This window comes from Hyperolius riggenbachi, chromosome 1 (assembly GCF_040937935.1).
Source record: "Hyperolius riggenbachi isolate aHypRig1 chromosome 1, aHypRig1.pri, whole genome shotgun sequence".
Lineage (NCBI taxonomy): Eukaryota > Metazoa > Chordata > Amphibia > Anura > Hyperoliidae > Hyperolius > Hyperolius riggenbachi.
This window is the reverse complement of record NC_090646.1, coordinates 240,989,513-241,017,255: the sequence shown is the minus strand read 5'-3', so window position 1 is coordinate 241,017,255 and position 27,743 is coordinate 240,989,513. Positions and strand designations below refer to the sequence as shown.

Genomic DNA, 27,743 nt, shown 5'->3' with positions numbered 1-27,743 from the left:
AAAACTTTTATGAGAATCCCCAAGAAGAGATGGACTAGTCCAAACCTTTCGGTTCTATCAGATGTCTGCTACCTACTGTAAGTGACAGCAACATAGGAGAAAAGCAATTTATGGCTCGCTTTACTCTGCAAGAAAAATACTTCTTATTCTTGTATACTTTTTATTCTTGTATATATAAAAACTTCTCATATTTGTATATGTTTACACACATTTTAAATTTTACAAATTTTTTGCGATAGTGGTCCTATACCATAGACACAGTTGCCCTTGGCCTACCAGTCTGGTAGCTCCATTCATGTTCATTGGTGTTCAGTGGTGGAATGTGTGACTCTTCCACTCATTTCCTCTTGTACTATAAACAGGCTCTTTATGCAGAGTTAATAAAGAAACAGGGCAGTATATCCCAAGGCTGAAGCAGTAGCAATGTTTAAAAATCTTATCTGGTTTGACAGTATTTTATAGACGTGGACAATAATGTTTTAGGGATAAGGGAGGCATGCTCACTAGACTTTGCACAGTGACAGCTCACAGTTATTGATGTAGCGAACATCAAATTTTCATTTCGCGAATTTAATGCAAATGTACGGGAACCGACTGTTTGCAACGGCTACATAGACTCTAATGGCAGGCGAATGGCCGCCAAATTTAGCGGTTAATAGCAAAGCCCCCTACGTGCTAGAAAAAAAACTAATTTTCAGGGTATGTGGAGGATGACAGTGGGTACAAGAAGAAAAAAAAAGACCTTAAAGTTTTTGAGAAAATCGATTTGAAAGTTCCGATAGGAAAAAAGAATACATTTAAATGAGGAAAATGTAGCAACCTTAAGGTAGTGCACATTTACGAATATCAAAAGAAAGTAATGAATTTCATGACGGGAAAAACCCAGTGGAAACCCCATGGAAGTGGCAACACTTTGGCCAGGGATCGCTATACAGCCGCAATATGGCTATATAAGGATCCGTGGCAACTTTACCTATTTTTTTAAACTTTATTTTTTTTATTCAGAGTTTGTCTGTTAAAGAACCAATGGGGAGCTTTGGAGGGAAATACAAAAATGCTTTTCTCTCAGCTATACCTAGTATAGCTGAGAATGCTGGACGGTGAGCGTCTATGTTTAACTCACCGCACGTTGGGTGCATAGAGATCTTCAATTAATGTAAAAAGAAAGTCAACAGATAGAGGATGATGGTGTAGGACCATTTATGAGGATATTGGTGTGGGAACAATTTCTTAAAGGGACAGGTAAGAATTTATGGTTAATTAAGAAAAATCAAGGACTTTTTTCATTGTTGTGTTTTTATTTCATTTAACCCTTGGTCGAAATGGGTAAGGGGTACATTGTACCCCTATACTTATTTCATCTGAGAGGGGATGGGCATCTGGGGGTGACTGTCTTAAAGGGGACTCCCAGATGCCACCATGAATCCTCCCAGGGCGTCATCAACCTCCACCTCCTCCTGGAGCACCAGAGGTGGAGAAGAGCCCCTTGTCCATGGATTGGACAAGGGCTCGGGGGGGGGGGGGGAGGGGGAGGTTTGGCCATACCATGGACCACGAGGCCAGTTCTCTGCATTCTGGTTATCCCAGCCTGCATGGGGGACAAGGGGTTAAAGAGACTTGGGAGGGGGGACCCCACGTCATTTTTTTTTTTAAAGTTTCCCACACTCTGAACAAAAAATGTTTTCAAAAATAGTTGCCAGGGATCCTTATACAGCCATATTGTGGCTGTATAGCGATCCCTGGCCAAAGCGTTGCCACTTCCACGGGGTTTCCAGGGGGTCCGTACTCACTGCGTATGGATTCCCTGGAAACCTCATCATGAAATGTATTGCTCTTTCTTTTGATATATGTAAACTTACTCTACCGTTAGGATGCTACATTATCTGTCATTTACCACATTTAAATGTATACTTTTTTCCTATTGTAACTTTAAAATCGATTTTCTCAAACTATAAGCTTTTTGAATTTTTTTTCCTCTTGTACCCAGTGTCATCCTCTACATACCCTGAAAATGTAGTGTTTCTAGCATGTAAGGGGGCTTTGCTATTAACCGGCCAGTGACTTCAATGCAAAAAATACGAACACAATTGTTTTTGTTTTCGCTGTGAAACTGTTCGCCTGCGAACTGTTTGGGCAATCTCTACTCACAGGGTCACATAATAATCATTGCTCCTCTGTGTCTCTTTGTTTACATGATACACAACCCTTTTCCTTCTACAGCCCTAAATTGCAATTGTTGCGATAGTGCATCTGGTTAGGTAAATCAGTGCTTAGAATTCTCATAATGGGCCTGATTCACAAAGCGGTGCTAACAGTTAGCAAGCTGGTGAAAAGTCCTTTATCACACCTAGGGCCTGATTTACAAAGCGGTGCTAACAGTTAGCACCCTGGTGAAAAGCCCTTTATCATGCCTAAACTCAGTTTAGGCATGATAAGTTTAGGTGTGATAAGTTTAGGTGTGATAAGTTTAGGCATGATAAGTTTAGGTGTGATAAGTTTAGGCATGATAAGTTTAAGCGCCAAATGCGTTAGCACCGCAGTGCACAGCTGATCAAAAGTTTTACGCTAGCAAAGTCTGGTGTACTTCGTATAAAGTTCAATGGCGCTGCTTTGCGTGCGGGACTTTGCAAGCGATCTAAACTTATCTAAACTTAGCATGCCTAAACTTATCACACCTAAACTTATCATGCCTAAACTTATCACACCTAAACTGGCTTTTCACCAGAGTGGTGCAATGGTTATCATGCCTAAAGTCTCTAACTGGGTTAGCACCGCTTTGTGAATCGAGCCCCTAAACTCAGTTTAGGCATGATAAGTTTAAGGGCTCGATTCACAAAGCGGTGCAAAGTGTTTGCACGCCAGTGAAAAGCCCCTTATCACGCCTAAACTCACTTTAGGCATGATAAGAAGCAACTCGCGCGAAGCTCCCATTAAGCCCTATATCGGTGATAACTCAGTGGTGCAAAGGTTATCACGCCTAAAGTCTTTTAGGCGTGATAACTGGGTTATCACCGCTTTGTGAATCGAGGCCTAAGGCCTCGATTCACAAAGCGGTGATAACCTAGTTATCACGCCTAAAAGACTTTAGGCGTGATGACCTTTTCACCACTGAGTTATCACCGATTTTTCCTGCTCTTCGCGCGAAGTTACCGCGCGTAAGAGCGCGCGCAAAGTCCCATAGGGTTTAATGGGAGCTTCGCGCGAAGCGTCGGGTGTTGCGCGCGCACTTACGCGCGTACGCGCGTACGCGCGTACGCGCGGCAACTTCGCGCGAGTTTCTTCTTATCATGCCTAAAGTGACTTTAGGCGTGATAAGGGCCTTTTCACCATGGTGCTAACACTTTGCACCGCTTTGTGAATCGAGCCCCAAGTGTGATAAGTTTAGGTGTGATAAGTTTAGGCATGATAAGTTTAGGTGTGATAAGTTTAGGCATGATAAGTTTAAGCGCCAACTACGTTAGCACCGCAGTGCACAGCTGATCAAAAGTTTTGCGCTAGCAAAGTCTGGTGAACTTTGCATAAAGTTTAATGGTTCTGCTTTGCGTGCGGGACTTTGCACGCTATCTACACTTATCTAAACTTAGCATGCCTAAACTTATCACACCTTAACTTATCACACCTGGGGCTCGATTCACAAAGCGGTGCTAACCCAGTTAGAGACTTTAGGCATGATAACCATTGCACCATGCTGGTGAAAAGCCAGTTTAGGTGTGATAAGTTTAGGCATGATAAGTTTAGGTGTGATAAGTTTAGGCATGCTAAGTTTAGATAAGTTTAGATCGCTTGCAAAGTCCCGCACGCAAAGCAGCGCCATTAAACTTTATACGAAGTGCACCAGTCTTTGCTAGCGTAAAACTTTTGATCAGCTGTGCACTGCGGTGCTAACGCAGTTGGCGCTTAAACTTATCACACCTAAACTTATCACACCTAAACTTATCATGCCTAAACTTATCACACCTAAACTTATCACACCTAAACTTATCATGCCTAAACTGAGTTTAGGCATGATAAAGGGCTTTTCACCAGGGTGCTAACTGTTAGCACCGCTTTGTGAATCAAGCCCCAAGTCTCTAACTGGGTTAGCACCGCTTTGTGAATCGAGCCCAATATCAGCAAAGGTGCAGCTAAGGTTTTGGTGGTCCCAAGCAGCCCATGACTTGAGCCCCCCTCCCGGAGTGAGCGGCGGGTCGTGGCAAAAAAATTGGCATGGCACCAAAACCGAAGAAAGCAGTTAACATATTAGATATGGTACAGATGGTGCTCTCAGTATAGGTAGCGAGCTAAAGATGATGCAGTATAGGTAATCAGGTACAAGTGGTGCCCTCAGTATAGGTAGCGAGCTATAGGGGCTGCAGTATAGATAGCCAGGTACAAGTAGCGGCCCAGTATAGGCAGTAAGCAATAGCTGTTGTAGTATAGGTTGCCAGGTACAGTTTGTGCCCCAGTATTGGTAGTGAGCTATGGGCAGCACGGTGGTGTAGTGGTTAGCGCTTGCAGCGCTGGGTCCCCGGTTCGAATCCCAGCCAGGGCACCATCTGCAAGGAGTTTGTATGTTCTCCCCGTGTCTGCGTGGGTTTCCTCCCACATCCCAAAAACATACAGATAAGTTAATTGGCTCATCCCTAAATTGGCCCTAGACTACAGTAATTACACTACACAATACAAACATAGACATATGATAATAGTAGGGATTAGATTGTGAACTCCTTTGAGGGACAGTTAGTGACAAGACAATATATATATACTGTACAGCGCTGCGGCGCTATATAAATACTAAATAATAATAATAATAATAATAGGTGCCCCAGTATCGGTTGCTAGGCACAGGTGGTGCCCTCAGTATAGTTAGCAAGCTGTAGGTGCTGCAGTATATAGGTAGCCAGGTACAGGTGGTGTCCTCAGTATAGGTAGCGAGCTATAGGTGCTGCAGACAGAATAATAGCCAGATGCAGATGGTGCACAGCCCAGTATAGGCAGAGTGATTACTTTGTAACCTCATTCCAACGTGGACTCCTCTCGATAGGGTACAGGTGGTGCTCTCAGTATAGGTAGCAAACTAAAGGTGCTGCAGTATAGGTAGCCAGGTACAAGTGGTGCCCACAGTATAGGTAGCGAGCTATAGGTGCTGCAGTATAGATAGTTAGGTACAGGTGGTGGCCCAGTATAGGTAACAAGCAATAGATCCTGCAGTATAGGTTGCCAGGTACAGTTGGTGCCCCAGAATAAGTAGCGAACTATAGATGCTGCAGTATATGTAGCCAGGTACATGTGGTGCCCTCAGTGTAGGTAGCGAGCTATAGGTGCTGTGGTATAGGTAGCCAGGTACTTGTGGTGCCCTCAGTATAGGTAGCGAGCTATAGGTGCTGCAGTGTATAGGTAGCCAGGTACAGGGGTTTCCCAGTATAGGTAGTGAGCTATAGGTGCTGCAGTATAGGTAGCCAGGTACAGGCAGGGCCGGGACAAGGTCCACCATCAACAGAGGCTGAGCTGCCCAAGTGCGCCCCTCACCCCCAAGTGCACCCCCCCATTAAGATATCCAAAAACAAGGCAGTATTTTACCACAGTCAGGAGAACAGATTGTCGGCAGACTGATAAGACTTTTTCTGGCAGATCCGCTCAAACCCCCCCCCACCCCCGTGGCAATTGCGCATTGTCAAACCACAGACACAGCATCTTTGCGCGTGCAAAGGCGTACGCCCCCATGCTAAACAAAGGTTTGTACACAATCACGCGGCCGTTTGCACGCGAATGGCTTTGTGATCGCACGTAAACCTTTGTTTAGCACTCGGCATGCGCCTTCGCACGCGCAAAGATGCTCGCGTGGCTCTTCGCGTGTTAACTGCTAAGCATGATCGTGCTAACAGTTAACACTCTTTAGAGAATCAACCCCCAGATCTTTAAGATCCTCGAAGACTCTCACGCATAGTCCTGCGATCGCTTGAACTCTCGATCAAGCCCGTCATGTAATGTCACGTGACCCGGCAGCAGGAAGATGGCTCAGGGATCACTTGTCAAGTTTGTTGCTGGATCCATCTTCCTGCCTCGTTAGATGAGAACATACCTTAAAGGATACATCTGACAAATTAAAAAAGAAACAGATTTACTTACCTGGGTCTTCCTTCAGCCTGTGCGTCCCTGGGCGCAGCTACTCTCCCAGTCCATCTATTGTGGTCCCCACCATAGCAAATACTGAACTGACAGGTTGGCATCCATTGCACAGGCGCCCAGCTGATCTGCTTGCTATCAAGCTCCCATTGCCGAGAACATCTGCACAGGCAGAAAAGTATTGCGTCTGTGCAGAACACTCCCGGCGACAGGATCTTGATAGCGAGCAGATTAGCTGTGTGCTGCTACGGAGGGGACCACTGGAGACAGGCTGGAAGCGGAGCTGCACCGAGGGACACACAGGCTCCCAGGGGCTGGAGGAAGTTCCCAGGTAAGTAAATCTCATTTTTTATTATGTTCGTCAGATGTACCCTTTAAGCAACGTGCTCCCCTCAGACTTCAGGTGCCAAATAAACCCACAAGAAATGAAAATCTATCAATAAACTCCCACTGGAAACTTAACACCACCAAAATAATGTGCATTGTTCAGACGCCTGAGTGACATGATTGACAATGAATAATATTGTTCATCATATAATGCATCATATATATTCATAATCAGCAGCTGATAGATGTGCTTGTCACATTATAATATTATGTAATATTATCCATAAATTATGGATATTATTGGATAATATTATAATGTGACAAGCACATAGCTCCTATCATGCATTATATTTTGGATGTTATTACATTAATGTGACAAGCACAGCTCCTGTCTGTCCTGCAGGAGCTGTGCTTGTCACATTAATGTAATAACATCCAAAATATAATGTATGATAAAGGAGCTGTGTGATTGTCACATTATAATATTATCCAATAATATCCATAATGCATACATGATATAATGGTCAGCAGCTGATGGAGCTGTGCTTTGCTGTCAGTCACACTTACTTTACTTAAATATGAAGGGACAGGCTGCGGGCCGCACAGGCGAATCCACAGTCCACAATCACACCACTGTCTCCTGCCTGACTCCTCCTAGCTGCTGAGTCATAGGACAGGAGACGGCGGGACGCTTAGAGCCACGTTCAGCCAGCCGCAGGGAGGTGGGACCCACAGGCTGCTGACGTCACAGAAAGACGCACGCTGGTTGGCTCTGTGAGAGAGAGGGGCTGACGGCGGGCGGCATTGCATCATGTCGGAGTCCGGGACGGTAACCATGGCAACAGGGAAGCGGAGAGCAGAATGTATACACTCCGCTCCCGCTCCATCATTCCCGGCAGCCAGCCAACACTTTGTTAATCGCGGCGGGCGGCACAGCAGGCAGGATGAATACAGCGGTAGGGCGGCCAGCCAGAGCCCCGAGGCAACACAGACCTGCAAGTTGCGCTCACCCACACTGCAAATGACCTCCGCCCAGAGGCTCCAGCCCCGCCGGCCTCTGTGTCGGCACGGCTCTGGGTACAGGTGGTGCCCTCAGTATAGGTAGTGAGCTATAGGTGCTGCAGACAGTATAGTTGCCAGGTACAGGTGGTGCCCAGCCTAGTATAGGCAGAGTGACTACTTGTAACCTCGTTCCAACACAGACTCCTCTCGCCGCGCTCTCCTGTTACCCCAGCACTCTTCTCCTCTCACTGCTTCGCCGCATCCTTGCATGATTACTTCTGGCAGCACCTCTTATGTAATTAGAGGCGCCTCTGGGTAACCATGGAGGAGAGAGCAGGCCTGGCGACAGAAGGAGAGTGTGACGAGAAGACTTCGTGCAGGAGCGGGGTTGAGTAAGTTACACTGGGTACCCCCGGGGCCACCAGGAACAGAGCGGAGCCCCCATGTACAGTAAGGCCCAAAGTGTGGGAGTGCCTTGCTTGTACCCTGGCGCCACCCCTGCATATCAGCAGTGTACATACAATCCCTCCAATATGATATTCTCCAGTGGGTACACAAGACTCTGCTCCTCAGCATCCTATTTTCTTCCTGATTAGCATAACAGCCCTTAGTGAATTGAAGCCAATGTGTTTCCTAGTTCATTGGATATCAAAAAAAATTTGGTTGATAGATCAGCAATGTGACAGGTGTTTTTTCTTGATGTCCTGGTTAAGAAAGTAGCCAGGGAACATAGAATGAAAGATCTTTATGCATTATCATTTTTGAATAGTTTAATTGATACCTGGGTACTCTAGGAAACAGACCTACTGGACTTTGGGTTTCTCTGGCATTGGTCTTATAGGTCTTCAGGATTTATATTGGCCCAGGTAAAATGGGTGCATGTTGTGCTTGGTAATTTTGGTGCTGCTGTAGACTGCAATGCAATTAACCTCCCTGGCGGTAAGCTGAAGGGGATCACATGGCCCCGGGATGATTTTTTAAAATAAAATTTGTTCTATATTGTTCAGCTAGCACTTGGCTAGCTAAGTATGTTCCCCAAGTGCCTCCGGTCCCCACCGATCACCCCCGATTGCCACCGTAATACATACCCCCCAGGGATCTCGCAATGGCGCAGCCTCCCAATCAGCTCCAGGCTTCGCTATGGGGAGGATTGGGACTGTGCTTGTCGCCATAGCGATGACTTAAGCTAAATCGGGAAGCTGCGGCTCTTGCGGGATCGGGGAGGGGTAAATATTGCCGTCAGCGATCGGGGGGTTTAATTAGGTATAGGTAGCCAGGTACTTGTGGTGCCCTCAGTATAGGTAGCGAGCTATAGGTGCTGCAGTGTATAGGTAGCCAGGTACAGGGGTTTCCCAGTATAGGTAGTGAGCTATAGGTGCTGCAGTATAGGTAGCCAGGTACAGGCAGGGCCGGGACAAGGTCCACCATCAACAGAGGCTGAGCTGCCCAAGTGCGCCCCTCACCCCCAAGTGCACCCCCCCATTAAGATATCCAAAAACAAGGCAGTATTTTACCACAGTCAGGAGAACAGATTGTCGGCAGACTGATAAGACTTTTTCTGGCAGATCCGCTCAAACCCCCCCCCACCCCCGTGGCAATTGCGCATTGTCAAACCACAGACACAGCATCTTTGCGCGTGCAAAGGCGTACGCCCCCATGCTAAACAAAGGTTTGTACACAATCACGCGGCCGTTTGCACGCGAATGGCTTTGTGATCGCACGTAAACCTTTGTTTAGCACTCGGCATGCGCCTTCGCACGCGCAAAGATGCTCGCGTGGCTCTTCGCGTGTTAACTGCTAAGCATGATCGTGCTAACAGTTAACACTCTTTAGAGAATCAACCCCCAGATCTTTAAGATCCTCGAAGACTCTCACGCATAGTCCTGCGATCGCTTGAACTCTCGATCAAGCCCGTCATGTAATGTCACGTGACCCGGCAGCAGGAAGATGGCTCAGGGATCACTTGTCAAGTTTGTTGCTGGATCCATCTTCCTGCCTCGTTAGATGAGAACATACCTTAAAGGATACATCTGACAAATTAAAAAAGAAACAGATTTACTTACCTGGGTCTTCCTTCAGCCTGTGCGTCCCTGGGCGCAGCTACTCTCCCAGTCCATCTATTGTGGTCCCCACCATAGCAAATACTGAACTGACAGGTTGGCATCCATTGCACAGGCGCCCAGCTGATCTGCTTGCTATCAAGCTCCCATTGCCGAGAACATCTGCACAGGCAGAAAAGTATTGCGTCTGTGCAGAACACTCCCGGCGACAGGATCTTGATAGCGAGCAGATTAGCTGTGTGCTGCTACGGAGGGGACCACTGGAGACAGGCTGGAAGCGGAGCTGCACCGAGGGACACACAGGCTCCCAGGGGCTGGAGGAAGTTCCCAGGTAAGTAAATCTCATTTTTTATTATGTTCGTCAGATGTACCCTTTAAGCAACGTGCTCCCCTCAGACTTCAGGTGCCAAATAAACCCACAAGAAATGAAAATCTATCAATAAACTCCCACTGGAAACTTAACACCACCAAAATAATGTGCATTGTTCAGACGCCTGAGTGACATGATTGACAATGAATAATATTGTTCATCATATAATGCATCATATATATTCATAATCAGCAGCTGATAGATGTGCTTGTCACATTATAATATTATGTAATATTATCCATAAATTATGGATATTATTGGATAATATTATAATGTGACAAGCACATAGCTCCTATCATGCATTATATTTTGGATGTTATTACATTAATGTGACAAGCACAGCTCCTGCTGTCTGTCCTGCAGGAGCTGTGCTTGTCACATTAATGTAATAACATCCAAAATATAATGTATGATAAAGGAGCTGTGTGATTGTCACATTATAATATTATCCAATAATATCCATAATGCATACATGATATAATGGTCAGCAGCTGATGGAGCTGTGCTTTGCTGTCAGTCACACTTACTTTACTTAAATATGAAGGGACAGGCTGCGGGCCGCACAGGCGAATCCACAGTCCACAATCACACCACTGTCTCCTGCCTGACTCCTCCTAGCTGCTGAGTCATAGGACAGGAGACGGCGGGACGCTTAGAGCCACGTTCAGCCAGCCGCAGGGAGGTGGGACCCACAGGCTGCTGACGTCACAGAAAGACGCACGCTGGTTGGCTCTGTGAGAGAGAGGGGCTGACGGCGGGCGGCATTGCATCATGTCGGAGTCCGGGACGGTAACCATGGCAACAGGGAAGCGGAGAGCAGAATGTATACACTCCGCTCCCGCTCCATCATTCCCGGCAGCCAGCCAACACTTTGTTAATCGCGGCGGGCGGCACAGCAGGCAGGATGAATACAGCGGTAGGGCGGCCAGCCAGAGCCCCGAGGCAACACAGACCTGCAAGTTGCGCTCACCCACACTGCAAATGACCTCCGCCCAGAGGCTCCAGCCCCGCCGGCCTCTGTGTCGGCACGGCTCTGGGTACAGGTGGTGCCCTCAGTATAGGTAGTGAGCTATAGGTGCTGCAGACAGTATAGTTGCCAGGTACAGGTGGTGCCCAGCCTAGTATAGGCAGAGTGACTACTTGTAACCTCGTTCCAACACAGACTCCTCTCGCCGCGCTCTCCTGTTACCCCAGCACTCTTCTCCTCTCACTGCTTCGCCGCATCCTTGCATGATTACTTCTGGCAGCACCTCTTATGTAATTAGAGGCGCCTCTGGGTAACCATGGAGGAGAGAGCAGGCCTGGCGACAGAAGGAGAGTGTGACGAGAAGACTTCGTGCAGGAGCGGGGTTGAGTAAGTTACACTGGGTACCCCCGGGGCCACCAGGAACAGAGCGGAGCCCCCATGTACAGTAAGGCCCAAAGTGTGGGAGTGCCTTGCTTGTACCCTGGCGCCACCCCTGCATATCAGCAGTGTACATACAATCCCTCCAATATGATATTCTCCAGTGGGTACACAAGACTCTGCTCCTCAGCATCCTATTTTCTTCCTGATTAGCATAACAGCCCTTAGTGAATTGAAGCCAATGTGTTTCCTAGTTCATTGGATATCAAAAAAAATTTGGTTGATAGATCAGCAATGTGACAGGTGTTTTTTCTTGATGTCCTGGTTAAGAAAGTAGCCAGGGAACATAGAATGAAAGATCTTTATGCATTATCATTTTTGAATAGTTTAATTGATACCTGGGTACTCTAGGAAACAGACCTACTGGACTTTGGGTTTCTCTGGCATTGGTCTTATAGGTCTTCAGGATTTATATTGGCCCAGGTAAAATGGGTGCATGTTGTGCTTGGTAATTTTGGTGCTGCTGTAGACTGCAATGCAATTAACCTCCCTGGCGGTAAGCTGAAGGGGATCACATGGCCCCGGGATGATTTTTTAAAATAAAATTTGTTCTATATTGTTCAGCTAGCACTTGGCTAGCTAAGTATGTTCCCCAAGTGCCTCCGGTCCCCACCGATCACCCCCGATTGCCACCGTAATACATACCCCCCAGGGATCTCGCAATGGCGCAGCCTCCCAATCAGCTCCAGGCTTCGCTATGGGGAGGATTGGGACTGTGCTTGTCGCCATAGCGATGACTTAAGCTAAATCGGGAAGCTGCGGCTCTTGCGGGATCGGGGAGGGGTAAATATTGCCGTCAGCGATCGGGGGGTTTAATTAGGAGGCTTGTGGGGTATAGTTAGCTAGCGAAGTGCTAGTTTAGGCATATACATTTCATTTTATTACAAAAAATCCTGCCACGGACGCAGCCTCTAAAACTGCGTACCCAGGGCCGGCCCGCACATGAGGCGGGGTGAAACTTTTGCCTCAGGCGGAAAACTTCTAGGGGCGGCATCCGCCCGTCCGTGGTGCGGGGGGCCGGCCGCTGAGCTGGAGGGGTAGCGGGCAGGACGGGGGTATTGGGCCTAGCGGTGCCCTCACCTGGGTCCCCCGATCTGCGCTCCCCTCCAGCTTTAAATAGTGAGTAAGCAGCCGACATTAAGAGGCACGGGCGGGGGATCACTCACCTCTTCCTTGTTCCAGCGTGCACTCCACTGACGTCAATTCCTGCAACGCCGCCCACTGTATTGTAAGTGGCCGGCGTTGCAGGAAGTGACGTCAGTGGAGCGCACGCTGGAACGAGGAAGAGGTGAGTGATTCCCCGCCCGTGCCTCTTACTGTTGGCTGCCTACTCACCATTTAAAGCTGGAGGGGAGCGCAGATCGGGGGACCCAGGCGAGGGAGGGGGGGTCGGACCCCCCTCCCCAGCGCTAGGCCCAATACCCTCTTCCTGCCCGCTACCGCTGCAGCTCGCCGGCCCCCACGGGGGCGGCATTTTTTCAAAATTTGCCTCAGGCGGCAAAAAGTCTAGGGCCGGCCCTGTGCGTACCGCCAGGGAGGTTAACGGCTATTGGCGGGCCAGGTGAGTAATTTGGGAGCAAGAATGTGTAGCTGAACTCTAGGTAGCTGCTTTGACTGGCTTTAACTACTTGCTGACTGCTCCATGCCAATTGGCATGAGCATTGCGGCAGCCCCAGGACTGCTCCACACTGATTGGCATGAACGGCCATCTATGGGGCTAGCAGGACATCGCGTACAGGCTCTGCTCCGCCTTCAGTCTCCCAGCGGCGATCGCCACTCGGAGACTGTTAGACGGCGAAACCACCGTCTAATTAGGGTGTACAGCGCTGTGATCTACAGCAGAGCTGTACTGGGGACAGCTGTGTGACACAGCTGTCCCCTCTGGTGATGCGCCACTGATCCGCTGTCATAGGCTGAAGCCTTTCACAGCCGATCACGCTTATTGGCTGGTGGAGGGAGGGAGGCAGGGAGGGAAAAAATAATAATAACAGGCAAAAGTATTTAAAAAATAAACATAAAAATATTTGTTAAAAAAATAAACAAAGGGCGAGCAATCAGACCCCACCAACAGAGAGCTCTGTTGGTTGGGATAACAGGAGGGGGAAATCACTTGGGTGCTGTGTTGTGCGGCCCTGCAGCTTGGCCTTAAAGCAGCAGTGGCCTATTTAACTAAAAATGGCCTGGTCTTTAGGGAGGGTTAACACTGCGGTCCTCAAGTGGTTAAAGAGACTCAGAGATGAGTTAAGTGACCATTTTTTTACTTACCCAGGGCTGCCTCCAGTCCCATAAGCATGGATGTGTCCCTCGCTGTCCTCCCGCAGTCCCCACGGACTCCTCCGTTCAGCCGCAATCAACCCCTGGTACTCGGCTCAGTTGGGCTCAGTCTGACTGAGTGACGTCAGCACTATTTATTTCTTACTACAAGAAAATGTATGCGTGCTCAACACCAAATCTGGCTAAATTGGCTTATCATGAGGCATTGCTCATGCAAAAATGCATTTGCTTTCGCATGCCAAACTTTGCAGGGTCAAAAACCAATACCGCGAAGCGGTTGCCCTGCGGGAATTAGTTCATGCTACATAGCACTATCCAGGAGCGCCACGGGGAGGCTTCCCAATGCTCCCATACAACCCGGGGGGACTGCGGGGTCCCAGGCTCTCTCGCTGCCTAGGGACCACAGTGTTACGTGTCTTGTGATTAGCCAATAGGCCAAATTTGCAAAGCCAGATTTGTCAGGTTCACTTGGTTGATGCACACATTTTCTCTCTGTTGTAATTAGCATTGCATTTTCTTTTCTTTGGAGGCAAGTGGTGAATGGCTTGTTTTAGGAGGTGAGAGCCCTGGAGCAGGCTTTTTGCGCCTGTCCTCCCCTTATGTGTCGTGCCCAGGTCATGCGCATATAGCAGAGCGCAGTGGACGTTAGGGTAGGTGCCTGTTTTTAATCTTGGGAGGTGTGTGCGGGCGGCTCTTCCCGGCGCTGGCCACGCTGGGGAGATCGCCTGCACCCCCCAGTTTCCACCTCCGGGGTGCCGCTGTGTGGGTTCCAGGCGGTGAGAGAGCCTGGGACCCCCGTGGCCCCCCGGTTATATGGGGGCGGTGGGGGGGCTCCTCGTGGCGCCCCTGGATGGTGCTATGTGGCATGAGCTAATTCCCGCAGGGCGATTGTTTTGCGGTTTTTGGTTTTTGACCCTGCATATTTAGGCATGCGAAAGCAAATGCATATTTGCATGAGCAATGTCTCGTGATTAGCCAATAGGCCAAATTTGCAAAGCCAGATTTGTCAGATTCACTTGGTTGATGCACACATTTTCTCTCTGTTGTAATTAGCATTGCATTTTGTTTTCTTTGGAGGCAAGTGGTGAATGGCTTGTTTTTGGAGGTGAGAGCCCTGGAGCAGGCTATTTGCGCCTGTCCTCCCCTTATGTGTCGCGCCCAGGTCATGCGCATATAGCAGAGCGCAGTGGGCGTTAGGGTAGGTGCCTGTTTTTAATCTTGGGAGGTGTGTGCGGGCGGCTCTTCCCGGCGCTGGCCACGCTGGGGAGATCGCCTGCACCCCCCAGCCTCCACCTCCGGGGTGCCGCTGTGTAGGTTCCAGGCGGTGAGAGAGCCTGGGACCCCCGCGGCCCCCCGGTTGTATGGGGGCGGTGGGGGGGCCTCCTCGTGGCGTCCCTGGATGGTGCTATGTGGCATGAGCTAATTCCCGCAGGGCGATTGTTTTGCGGTTTTTGGTTTTTGACCCTGCATATTTAGGCATGCGAAAGCAAATGCATATTTGCACGAGCAATGTCTCGTGATTAGCCAATAGGCCAAATTTGCAAAGCCAGATTTGTCAGGTTCACTTGGTTGATGCACACATTTTCTCTCTGTTGTAATTGGCATTGCATTTTCTTTTCTTTGGAGGCAAGTGGTGAATGGCTTGTTTTAGGAGGTGAGAGCCCTGGAGCAGGCTATTTGCGCCTGTCCTCCCCTTATGTGTCGCGCCCAGGTCATGCGCATATAGCAGAGTGCAGTGGACGTTAGGGTAGGTGCCTGTTTTTAGTCTTGGGAGGTGTGTGCGGGCGGCTCTTCCCGGCGCTGGCCACGCTGGGGAGATCGCCTGCACCCCCCAGCCTCCACCTCCGGGGTGCCGATGTGTGGGTTCCAGGCGGTGAGAGAGCCTGGGACCCCCGCGGCCCCCCGGTTGTATGGGGGCGGTGGGGGGCCTCCTCGTGGCGCCCCTGGATGGTGCTATGTGACATGAGCTAATTCCCGCAGGGCGATTGTTTTGCGGTTTTTGGTTTTTGACCCTGCATATTTAGGCATGCGAAAGCAAATGCATATTTGCATGAGCAATGTCTCGTGATTAGCCAATAGGCCAAATTTGCAAAGCCAGATTTGTCAGATTCACTTGGTTGATGCACACATTTTCTCTCTGTTGTAATTAGCATTGCATTTTGTTTTCTTTGGAGGCAAGTGGTGAATGGCTTGTTTTTGGAGGTGAGAGCCCTGGAGCAGGCTATTTGCGCCTGTCCTCCCCTTATGTGTCGCGCCCAGGTCATGCGCATATAGCAGAGCGCAGTGGGCGTTAGGGTAGGTGCCTGTTTTTAATCTTGGGAGGTGTGTGCGGGCGGCTCTTCCCGGCGCTGGCCACGCTGGGGAGATCGCCTGCACCCCCCAGCCTCCACCTCCGGGGTGCCGCTGTGTGGGTTCCAGGCGGTGAGAGAGCCTGGGACCCCCGCGGCCCCCCGGTGGTATGGGGGCAGTGGGGGGGCCTCCTCGTGGCGTCCCTGGATGGTGCTATGTGGCATGAGCTAATTCCCGCAGGGCGATTGTTTTGCGGTTTTTGGTTTTTGACCCTGCATATTTAGGCATGCGAAAGCAAATGCATATTTGCACGAGCAATGTCTCGTGATTAGCCAATAGGCCAAATTTGCAAAGCCAGATTTGTCAGGTTCACTTGGTTGATGCACACATTTTCTCTCTGTTGTAATTAGCATTGCATTTTCTTTTCTTTGGAGGCAAGTGGTGAATGGCTTGTTTTAGGAGGTGAGAGCCCTGGAGCAGGCTATTTGCACCTGTCCTCCCCTTATGTGTCGCGCCCAGGTCATGCGCATATAGCAGAGTGCAGTGGACGTTAGGGTAGGTGCCTGTTTTTAGTCTTGGGAGGTGTGTGCGGGCGGCTCTTCCCGGCGCTGGCCACGCTGGGGAGATCGCCTGCACCCCCCAGCCTCCACCTCCGGGGTGCCGCTGTGTGGGTTCCAGGCGGTGAGAGAGCCTGGGACCCCCGCGGCCCCCCGGTTGTATGGGGGCGGTGGGGGGCCTCCTCGTGGCGTCCCTGGATGGTGCTATGTGACATGAGCTAATTCCCGCAGGGCGATTGTTTTGCGGTTTTTGGTTTTTGACCCTGCATATTTAGGCATGCGAAAGCAAATGCATATTTGCATGAGCAATGTCTCGTGATTAGCCAATAGGCCAAATTTGCAAAGCCAGATTTGTCAGGTTCACTTGGTTGATGCACACATTTTCTCTCTGTTGTAATTACTATTTATTTCTTAAATGGGACATTGACTGATAACCCACAGTAAGGTTACACGGGTGTGTTGGGGTGATGCTGTGTGGGGGCAGTGACAATCAATAACTTATGCTTACAGTGACAGTGGGCCAGCCACACACTACACCAGGCTTTCTCAACCAGGGTTCCCTGGAACCCCAGGGTTCCTTGAGTACTCTGCAGGTGTTCCTTGGCATTTTTCCCATCGTGGGGGAAGTATAATAGATCACCCTATAATAGGTGGTACGGTAACAAGAAGCACTAAATTGGGGGGTCTGGAGACAGTATAATGAGTGGCAGTGTAATAGGGGGTAGTGAAATAAACAGCCACACAGATTTTTAAGACCATGCCTCCTGCAAAACAAATGCAGGGGTTCCTCGAGATCAAAAAATTGTTTGCAGGGGTTCCTTGAGATCAAGAAGGTATTTTCAGGGTTCCTCCAGAGTAGAAAGGTTGAGAAAGGCTGCACTACACTGTATACAGGTCACAGGTGTTGTGCTGCTACAACACATACCATACCACAAAATGCAACAGCAAATTATCAGTACAGCAGGGTCAATGTCAGTTCTCAAAAGAACATTTTTACTCAGGAGGAGTCCTCAAAAGGACTATTGGGAGTTACCTAGCTGGTGCACTACAAGCGCAAAGCACCTAGGAAGCAGCTAAATAGCACTATATCAGTGGCGGACACAGGCAGCAGTGGGCCCCTGTGCAAAATATCAATTGTGGGCCCCCCTGACCTGCGCCGCGGCAAAAAATGGGCGTGGCTATAACCTACGACGCGCGAAGCACGCCGCAGCAAAAAATGGGTGTGGATAGAACCTGCGGCGCGTAGCGCCGCTGCAAAAAATGGGCGTGGCAATGACCGGATAAGGGCGGAGCTAACTGTAATTTAAAGTGATCCCGGGGTGAGAGTGATATGGAGGCTGCCATATTTATTTCCTTTTAAACAATACTAGTTGCCTGGCGGCCCTGCTGATCTATTTGGCTGCAGTAATAAACTGAATTACACCAGCAACAAGCATGCAGCTTAATCTTCTCAGTTCTGGCAATATTGTCAGAAACCCCTGACCTGCTGCATGCTTGTTCAGGGTCTATGGTTGAAAGAATAAGAGGCAGAGGACCAGAACGGCAACCAGGCAACTGGTATTGCTTAAAAGGAGAGAAATATGGCAGCCTCAATATTATTCTCACCTCAGGTTCCCTTGAAAAGTGCAACGCAAAGACAGTGGGCCCAGGTTTTGGTGACCCTTTCCCCAGAAAATTCACATAATGTGAGCAGGTTTTCTCATGAAAATACACATAATGTGAGCAGATATGCCCAGAAAATACGTGCAATCATGTCGGCAGATATGCCCAGAAAATACGTGCAATCATGTCGGCAGATATGCCCAGAAAATACGTGCAATCATGTCGGCAGATATGCCCAGAAAATACGTGCAATCATGTCGGCAGATATGCCCAGAAAATACGTGCAATCATGTCGGCAGATATGCCCAGAAAATACGTGCAATCATGTCGGCAGATATGCCCAGAAAATACGTGCAATCATGTCGGCAGATATGCCCAGAAAATACGTGCAATCATGTCGGCAGATATGCCCAGAAAATACGTGCAATCATGTCGGCAGATTTGCCCAGAAAACACATGCAATCATGTAGCAAATTTGCCCAGAACATACATGCAATCATGTGGCAGACCTGCCCAGAACATACACGCAATCATGTGGCAGACCTGCCCAGAACATACACCTGCTAAAATAAATAATAAAAAAAACCATTTACTCACCTGCAGCAGCAGACCTCCTGTCCCAGCCTCCATCCAGCGCGCAGCTCCCATGGGTGGTTGGGTGGATAGGTAGCCTGGTGGGTAGGTAGGTAGGCAGCCCTTAGCCGGGTGGGTAAGTAGCCTGGTGGGTGGCTGGGTAGCCGGGTGGGTGGGTAGCCTGGTGGGTAGGTAGCCTGGTGGGTGGGTAGGTGGGTGGTTAGGTAGCTGGGTGGGTGGGTAGGTAGCCTGGTGGGTCTTTAGGTAGGTAGCCTGGTGGGTTGGTAGGTAGCCGGGTGGGTAGGTAGGTAGGTAGCCTGGTGGGTGGGTAGGTAGGTAGCCGGGTGGGTGTGTAGGTAGCCGGGTGGGTGGTTAGGTAGCCGGGTGAGTGGTTGGGTAGCCGGGTGGGTGGGTAGCCGGGTGGGTAGGTAGCCAGGTGGGTAGGTAGCCAGGTGGGTAGGTAGCCAGGTGGGTAGGTAGCCAGGTGGGTAGGTAGCCGGCAGGGTGGTTAGGTAGCTGGGTGGGTAGGTAGACGGGTGGGTGGTTAGGTAGCCGGGTGGGTAGATGTGTGGGTGGTTAGGTAGCCGGGTGGGTAGCCGGGTGGGTGGTTAGGTAGCCGGGTAGGTAGCTGGGTGGGTAGGTAGCCGGGTGGGTGGGTAGGTATCCGGGTGGGTGGGTAGGTAGCCGGCAGGGTGGTTAGGTAGCTGGGTGGGTAGGTAGCCGGGTGGGTAGACGGGTGGGTGGCTAGGTAGCCGGGTGGGTAGGTAGCCGGGTGAGTGCGTAGATGTGTGGGTGGTTAGGTAGCCGGGTGGGTGGGTAGCCGGGTGGGTAGGTAGTCGGGTGGGTGGTTAGGTAGCCGGGTAGGTAGCCGGGTGGGTAGGTAGCCAGGTGGGTGGTTAGGTAGCCGAGTGGGTAGGTAGCCGGGTGGGTGGGTAGGTAGCCGGCAGGGTGGTTAGGTAGCCGGGTAGGTAGCCGGGTGGGTGGGTGGGTAGCCGGCAGGGTGGTTAGGTAGCCGGGTGGGTAGGTAGCCGGGTGGGTGGTTAGGTAGCCGGGTAGGTAGCCGGGTGGGTGTGTGGGTATCCGGGTGGGTAGGTAGCCGGGTGGGTAGGTAGCCAGCAGGGTGGTTAGGTAGCCGGGTAGGTAGCTGGGTGGGTGGTTAGGTAGCCGGGTGGGTGTGTGGGTATCCGGGTGGGTAGGTAGCCGGGTGAGTGTGTGGGTAGCCGGGTGGGTAAGGTAGCCGGGTGGATGGGTGTGTAGCTATCCGGGTGGGGGGCCCGACTCCTATCCTCCCTCACTCACCTCGGGGCCCCCCTCCCGGTATGCGCGGCGGCGGCGGCGGCGGCGGGCGGGAGAGCAGAAAATCCAGGAAGTCTCCGCCGGGGCTGCAGCAGACACTAGAGGCTGCTGCCGCTTGGTCTCCCGTGTCTCCAACTTTGTACACTGCTCGCTACTTCCTGGTTTAGTAGCGAGCAGTGTACAAAGGAGACACGGGAGACCAAGCGGCAGCAGCCTCTAGTGTCTGCTGCAGCCCCGGCGGAGACTTCCTGGATTTTCTGCTCTCCCGCCGCATCGCATGAGGGGGAGGGGGAGGGGGGAGGGGGGGCCGATGTGAGGGGGGAGGACAGGAGTAGGGGCCCCCCAGGTTAAAATAAAAATAAAAGGTAAAATTAAAAAAAAAAAACTGCAATACTTAATGGGCCCCTGAAGCAGCGGAACTTCAGGGGCCCTTGTGCGGCGGCACGGCCTGCACGGCCGTATGTCCGCCACTGCACTATATTACAATACAGCCTATCTATCACTGTCCCTGTATCTGCAGCAGCAGCTCCTCTCCCTACACTGAACACTCCTCTCCTCCACCCCCGCTTCCCTCACTCCCCAGCTTCACTCACTCCCCAGCTTCACTCACTCTCCTTCTCCTCCACCCTAGCTTCACTCACTCCCCTGCTCCACTCATTCTCATCTCCTCCACCCCAGCTTCACTCACTCCCCAGCTTCACTCACTCCCCTGCTTCACTCATTTTCCCTCTCCTCCTCCCCAGCTTCACCCAATCTCCTGTTTCATCTTTTACCACCACGGTTTACTTTAAGTAATTTTTCCCCACACAATAGTCATCATGTTGGACAATGCAGTACAGTGTACATCCTGCAACATGTATGCATGCCTTGATCAGCAGATTGAGGGTGTTTAGTGTTGCCCTGGGTGCGTGCGTGTTGCTCAATTAGAGGCTAAAGTCGCAGAGCTAAAGTATCTCGCAAGTCGCAACACTGAGATGCATACACAACATGGAGAAGAGCTTGAATCTCACGATCCAGACACTGGATGGATCCGGTGAAGATGAGGTGGGTCGAGTACAGTAAAAGCAAGAGGTAGCCGCTAGTTGGGTCACAGTTAGAAGGGGTTAGGGGAAAAAGTGGCAGGGAGGCGAGTCCCGAGTTGTCCCTCTCTAATAAGTATGCTTGTTTGCGTAATATTGGGGAGGATGATTCTGGAGTAGCAATGCTGCAGCAGGATGTTTCCCTTAGCAACTAAGGGGCATACCGCTGCAACGAGAAAGGGAATAGGAGTGCAGCTAAGGCTAGACAGGTACTGGTGGTAGGGGATTCAATTATTAGGCACACAGATAGGGTAATGTGTCGAAGAAACTGTGAATGCCGTACAGTTTGTTGTCTCCCGGGTGCACGGGTTCGGCATGTAGCGGAAATAATTGACAGATTATTGGGTGGGGCTGGGGAAGACCCGGCTGTCATGGTACACATTGGCACCAATGACAAAGTTAGTGGGCGATGGAAGGTCCTCAAAAATGATTTTCAGGTACTTGGAGATAAACTTAAAGCAAGGACCTCCAAGGTGGTGTTTTCTGAAATACTGCCAGTGCCACGTGCTACATCTGAGAGACAGAGGGAGCTTAGGGAGTTAAATAAGGGGCTGAGAAATTAGTGTAGGAAGGAGGAGTTTGGGTTCCTGAAGAACTGGGAAGACTTTGCTGTCGGCTACAGGTTCTACAGCAGGGATGGGCTGCACCTTAATGGGGAGGGTGCAGCTGCATTGGGGGAGAAGATGGCTAAATGGTTGGAGTAGATTTTAAACTAGTATCTGGGGGGAGGCGGGAGCATAAAGTCTCAATATGTAGACAAGATAAGGTAATTAGATAGTGGGAGCCTAACATTATGGGGGGTGGGGACAGTGTAAAGAGTAAGGAGGTTGGTAAAACTTCAAGTAGTTCATTTCATGTAAACAAAATTGGTAAATGTGGTGGTAAAAATATAAGGTGCATGGTAACCAATGCTAGGAGCCTTGCAAATAAAATAAACGAACTAGAGTTCATTCTGATTGACAAAGGCTATGACATTGTGGGAATAACCGAGACATGGATGGATGAAAGCCATGACTGGATAGCAAATTTAGAGGGGTAAAATGTGTTTAGGAAGAATAGAACAGGAAAAAAGGTGGAGGGATTTGTCTCTTTGTTAAGAATTATTTTACAGCTGTCTTGAATGGTGAGATGGAGGAAGATTGTGATGATGTGGAGTCCGTTTGGGTAAATATTCATGGTGTGTCACGGACGGTTGCGGGGACGCAGGCGCGTCCTGGCACCGCCCGTGAAGTAAAGAACGATCGCACTCGATTCCTGCATCGATTGCGCTTCAGACAGTATCCCTCAGCTAAGACAGATTCCCCAGCTGTTCCTAAGCTACAGTGACAGCCTGGGGGGAAGCTGTTAATTAGCTGGGACATATTCCCTGTGGAAGGCACAATTTCCCTTTTGGCTCTGGGAACCAGGTGACACTTGGCTGATCTCATGGAGATGTTAATTAACAAACCAGGAGTCTTTTCAGAGCCAAGGAAGCTAATCCCAGCGGGGGGCAGACTTAGCGGAACCATTCAGCCAGGATAGGGAAACATAGAGTTATGATCTTTATGCATGTTTTAGAAGTACCATACATCGGAGAAATGTGAAAGTTATATCATTCTGCTGGTCCGGAGCTTGTGAGTGTTTTGATATTAAATTTGGGCCCCTAGCCTAACCAGAACGCTGGGAATTCCACCGTTTTGTAACCGGGCATGCAAACATGCCCAAGTTTGATATCATATTAATCGGTAGGTTCTGGGGATCGAGAATATGTAATTATTATCTGTGTGCCGGCCGCGCAGGTCGGCCTAGGGAACCTGTCAGGATTATGAGTTTGCTGAAGCCCCTGCCCAGGTGTGATTACCATAGTCCGGCCTAGGGGGCCGACTCTGGAAGCCCGCCTCTGAGCTCATCTCCATTAAAAGTGAATGAGCTGCCTGAGAAGATCTTCCTCCCTTTACCATCTTCATGACAATCTGCTGCCAGCCAGAGGACATAGGGCTGGTGGCCATTTTGCTGACCCATCTGAACAAAGAACTCTAAGAACTTGAAACCGTTTGCTTGAACTTGATTGGAAACCAGAACTCTGATTTTTCCCACAAACAGGACATCTTTCCAGGAACTAAGTATTTTTCTCCCTTCTTTTATTTTTCATACTGGCTATTACTGTTTTCATAATTGTTGATTTTCATAATTGTCTGTGTATATTAATTATTTATATTGCGTGAATAAACGACTTCCCCAAGTCATTCACTGTTTCGCTACCCTGCTTATCAGCACACACAGAAATGATCCCGGGTCTCTGAAGATACGCTACTGTTTGTTTGTTGTTGGCTAGACAGAATATCGTGTGTTTAACCGTTTTATTCGCAGGATTAGTCAGTCAGTTAGTGGGCCCCACGGTCCCATAGTAACCGCGGTGGTGGCAGTTTACTCTGAACCAGTAGGTGACGTTGTAATCACCCGTGTCTCACAGGCTCCCTTCTGAGTTGTCTGCGGCTAATTCTTAACGGTTCCTGCGCATTGACTGCGACCAGAGTTCGCACGATCTGTGCGCTGGCACCGTTTAGAAGGCTAAGTGCGGTCAGCCACTGAGGGCTCCTGTGACATGGTGGAAATAAAGGTTGCCAATTGCTTATTGGGGTATGCTACAGGCCACCACATGTGGCATTCTGGCATCACTACAAGACAATTACTTGACTCAAATGGTAACCGAACCAACTAGGGGGAATGCGTTACTGGATCTGATCATTTCTAATAGACCAGATAATGTATCAAATGTGCAGGTTCAAGAACATTTGGGAAATAGTGATCACAACATGATAATGTTTGATCTGGTGACTGATAGGCAACGGGGCAGTGGGACCACTAAAACTATGAATTTTAGAAAAGCAAAGTTCAATCAACCCAGGCAGCCACTAAGTTTGGTGAACTGGGATAATGTACTACAAGGGGAGGACACTGAAGGGAAATGCCAAGCTGTTAAACTTACTCTCAATCAATATTGTAGTATGTATATCCCATATGGAAACAAAATATCTAGGAATAAAAAAGGGCCTCTATGGATGAATAGAAAGGTTAGAGATAAAATGAAGAGGAAAAATAATGCCTATAAGGTCCTAAAACAGGAGGGGATGAGGCTGCATTAAACAATTATAAGGAGTGCAATAAAAACTGTAAAAAAGAAATTAGGCTGGCAAAGATTAAAGCTGAAAATCAAATCGCTAGGGATATCAAATCTAACCCAAAAATGTTTACAAGTACATCAACTCTAAAAAAAGAAAGATTGACTGTATTGGACTCCTAAAGGATGGGGGGGGGGGGGGGGGGGCTCAATGGTGTATGACCAAGGTATGGCAGAGTTATTAAATGCTTTCTTTGCTTCTGTCTTCACAAAGGAAACATCACTGTTGCAAATTACAAAGGCAGAAGAGTCTCAATCTTCCAACTGTAATACTAAATACTTAACGCAGGAAGAAGTGAAGGCAAGTGTAACGATTGGTGTCAACAATAACTGATGTCTGATTATTGGGTGATCTGCAGTATCACCAATAATACAGACACTATACCTGATCATGTGGTGATCTGCAGAATCACCAATAATGCAAGTATAGCAAACAACAGGAGATAGCAAATGACAGTGTGGTGCTTGGTGCAACAGTAGTACTTGATAGAATTAGCACTACCTTACCAGAGGAGCTGGTGGGTACTATCAGTACAGGAGTCCTCACCAGAGATCAGGGCTCTCTGGTGGGGAGGCGAGATCAGACAGGCAAGGTCGGCAACAGACAGGTAATAGCAGTACAAAATCAGAAGGCAATAGGATGGAGGTTAACCACTTCCCGACCGCCTAACGCACAGAGGCGGCCGGGAAGTGGACCCCGCAAGGACTAGCTCATGCCCAAAGGCGGCGGTCCTTGTAGGGGCATGGGCGGAGCGATCGCGTCATCCGTGACGTGATCCTCCGCCGGCGGCTGTCACCGCACGCCCGCCGCAACATCCCGCCGGCGCTTCCGTATAACCCCGCGATCGCCGCATACAAAGTGTATAATACACTTTGTAATGTTTACAAAGTGTATTATACAGGCTGCCTCCTGCCCTGGTGGTCCCAGTGTCCGAGGGACCACCAGGGCAGGCTGCAGCCACCCTAGTCTGCACCAAGCACACTGATTCCCCCCCCCTGCCCCAGATCGCCCACAGCACCCATCAGACCCCCCCTGCCCACCCCCCAGACCCCTGTTTGCACCCAATCACCCCCCTAATCACCCATCAATCACTCCCTGTCACTATCTGTCAACGCTATTTTTTTTTTATCTCCCCCCCTGCCCACTGCCCCCTCCTGATCACCCCCCACCCCTCAGATTCTCCCCAGACCCCCCACCCCAGACCCCCCCCCCCCCAGTCCCCCCCCCTGTGTACTGTATGCATCTATCCCCCCTGATCACCTGTCAATCACCTGTCAATCACCTGTCAATCACCCATCAATCACCCCCTGTCACTGCCACCCATCAATCAGCCCCTAACCTGCCCCTTGCGGGCAATCTGATCACCCACCCACACCAATAAATCGCCCGCAGATCCGACATCAGATTACCACCCAAACGCAGTGTTTACATCTATTCTCTCCTCTAAACACCCACTAATTACCCATCAATCACCCATCAATCACCCCCTATCACCACCTGTCACTGTTACCCATCAGATCAGACCCTAATCTGCCCCTTGCGGGCACCCAATCACCCGCCTACACGCTCAGATTGCCCTCAGACCCCCCCCCCTTATCAATTCGCCAGTGCAATATTTACATCTGTTCTTCCCTGTAATAACCCACTGATCACCTGTCAATCACCTGTCAATCACCCATCAATCACCCCCTGTCACTGCCACCCATCAATCACCCCCTGTCACTGCCACCCATCAATCAGCCCCTAACCTGCCCCTTGCGGGCAATCTGATCACCCACCCACACCAATAAATCGCCCGCAGATCCGACATCAGATCACCACCCAAACGCAGTGTTTACATCTATTGTCTCCTCTAAACACCCACTAATTACCCACTAATTACCCATCAATCACCCCCTATCACCACCTGTCACTGTTACCCATCAGATCAGACCCTAATCTGCCCCTTGCGGGCACCCAATCACCCGCCTACACGCTCAGATTGCCCTCAGACCCCCCCCCCCCTTATCAATTCGCCAGGGCATTATTTACATCTGTCCTTCCCTGTAATAACCCACTGATCACCTGTCAATCACCCATCAATCACCCCCTGTCACTGCCACCCATCAATCACCCCCTGTCACTGCCACCCATCAATCAGCCCCTAACCTGCCCCTTGCGGGCAATCTGATCACCCACCCACACCAATAGATCGCCCGCAGATCCGACATCAGATCATAACCCAAGCGCAGTGTTCACATCTATTGTCTCCTCTAAACACCCACTAATTACCCATCAATCACCCCCTATCACCACCTGTCACTGTTACCCATCAGATCAGACCCTAATCTGCCCCTTGCGGGCACCCAATCACCCGCCTACACGCTCAGATTGCCCTCAGACCCCCCTTATCAATTCGCCAGTGCATTAGTTACATCTGTTCTTCCCTGTAATAACCCACAGATCACCTGTCAATCACCCATCAATCACCCCCTGTCACTGCCACCCATCAATCACCCCCTGTCACTGCCACTCATCAATCAGCCCCTAACCTGCCCCTTGTGGGCAATCTGATCACCCACCCACACCAATAGTTCGCCCGCAGATCCCCTCCCAAGGGCAGTGTTTATATCTGTTCTCTACCCTAAACACTCACTAATTACCCATCAATCACCCCCTGTCACTGCTACCTATCAGATTAGACCCCTATCTGCCCCTAGGGCACTCAATCACCCGCCCACACCCTCAGAATGCCCTCAGGCCCCAGCCCTGATCACCTCGCCAGTGCATTGCTTGCATCTATTCCCCCCTCTAATCACACCTTGAGACACCCATCAATCACCTCCTGTCACCCCCTAGCACACCTACCCATCAGATCAGGCCCTAATTTTCCCCGTGTGGGCTCCTGATCACTCGGCCAAACCCTCAGATCCCCCTCAGACCCCCTTCCGATCACCTCCCCAGTGCATTGATTGCATCTATTTTCCCCTCTAACCACCCCCTGAGACACCCATCAATCACCTCCTGTCACCCCCCTAGCACTCCTATCCATCAGATCAGGCCCAATACAACCATCTAAAAGGCCACCCTGCATATGACCGGTTCCACAAAATTCGCCCCCTCATAGACCACCTGTCATCAAAATTTGCAGATGCTTATACCCATGAACAGTCATTTTGAGACATTTGGTTTCCAGACTACTCACGGTTTTGGGCCCGTAAAATGCCAGGGCGGTATAGGAACCCCAGAAACTGACCCCATTTTAGAAAAAAGACACCCTAATGTATTCTGTTAGGTGTATGACGAGTTCATAGAAGATTTTAGTTTTTGTCAACAGTTAGCGGAAATTGATTTTTTTTTTTTCACAAAGTGTCATTTTTCACTAACTTGTGACAAAAAATAAAATCTTCTATGAACTCGCCATACACCTAACGGAATACCTTGGGATGTCTTCTTTCTAAAATGGGGTCACTTGTGGGGTTCCTATACTGCCCTGGCATTTTAGGGGCCCTAAACCGTGAGGAGTAGTCTAGAAAACAAATGCCTCAAAATGACCTGTGATTAGGACGTTGGGCCCCTTAGCGCACCTAGGCTGCAAAAAAGTGTCACACATGTGGTATCGCCGTACTCAGGAGAATTAGTATAATGTGTTTTGGGGTGTATT

General features: G+C 49.8%; 1 protein-coding gene across 1 annotated transcript in view; it reads right to left on the bottom strand.

The window, feature by feature from the left end:
• The window catches only part of LOC137547362 (alcohol dehydrogenase 1-like), a 141,135-nt gene that overhangs the window by 757 nt on the left and 112,635 nt on the right, over window positions 1-27,743 (bottom strand). The window lies entirely within an intron of this gene.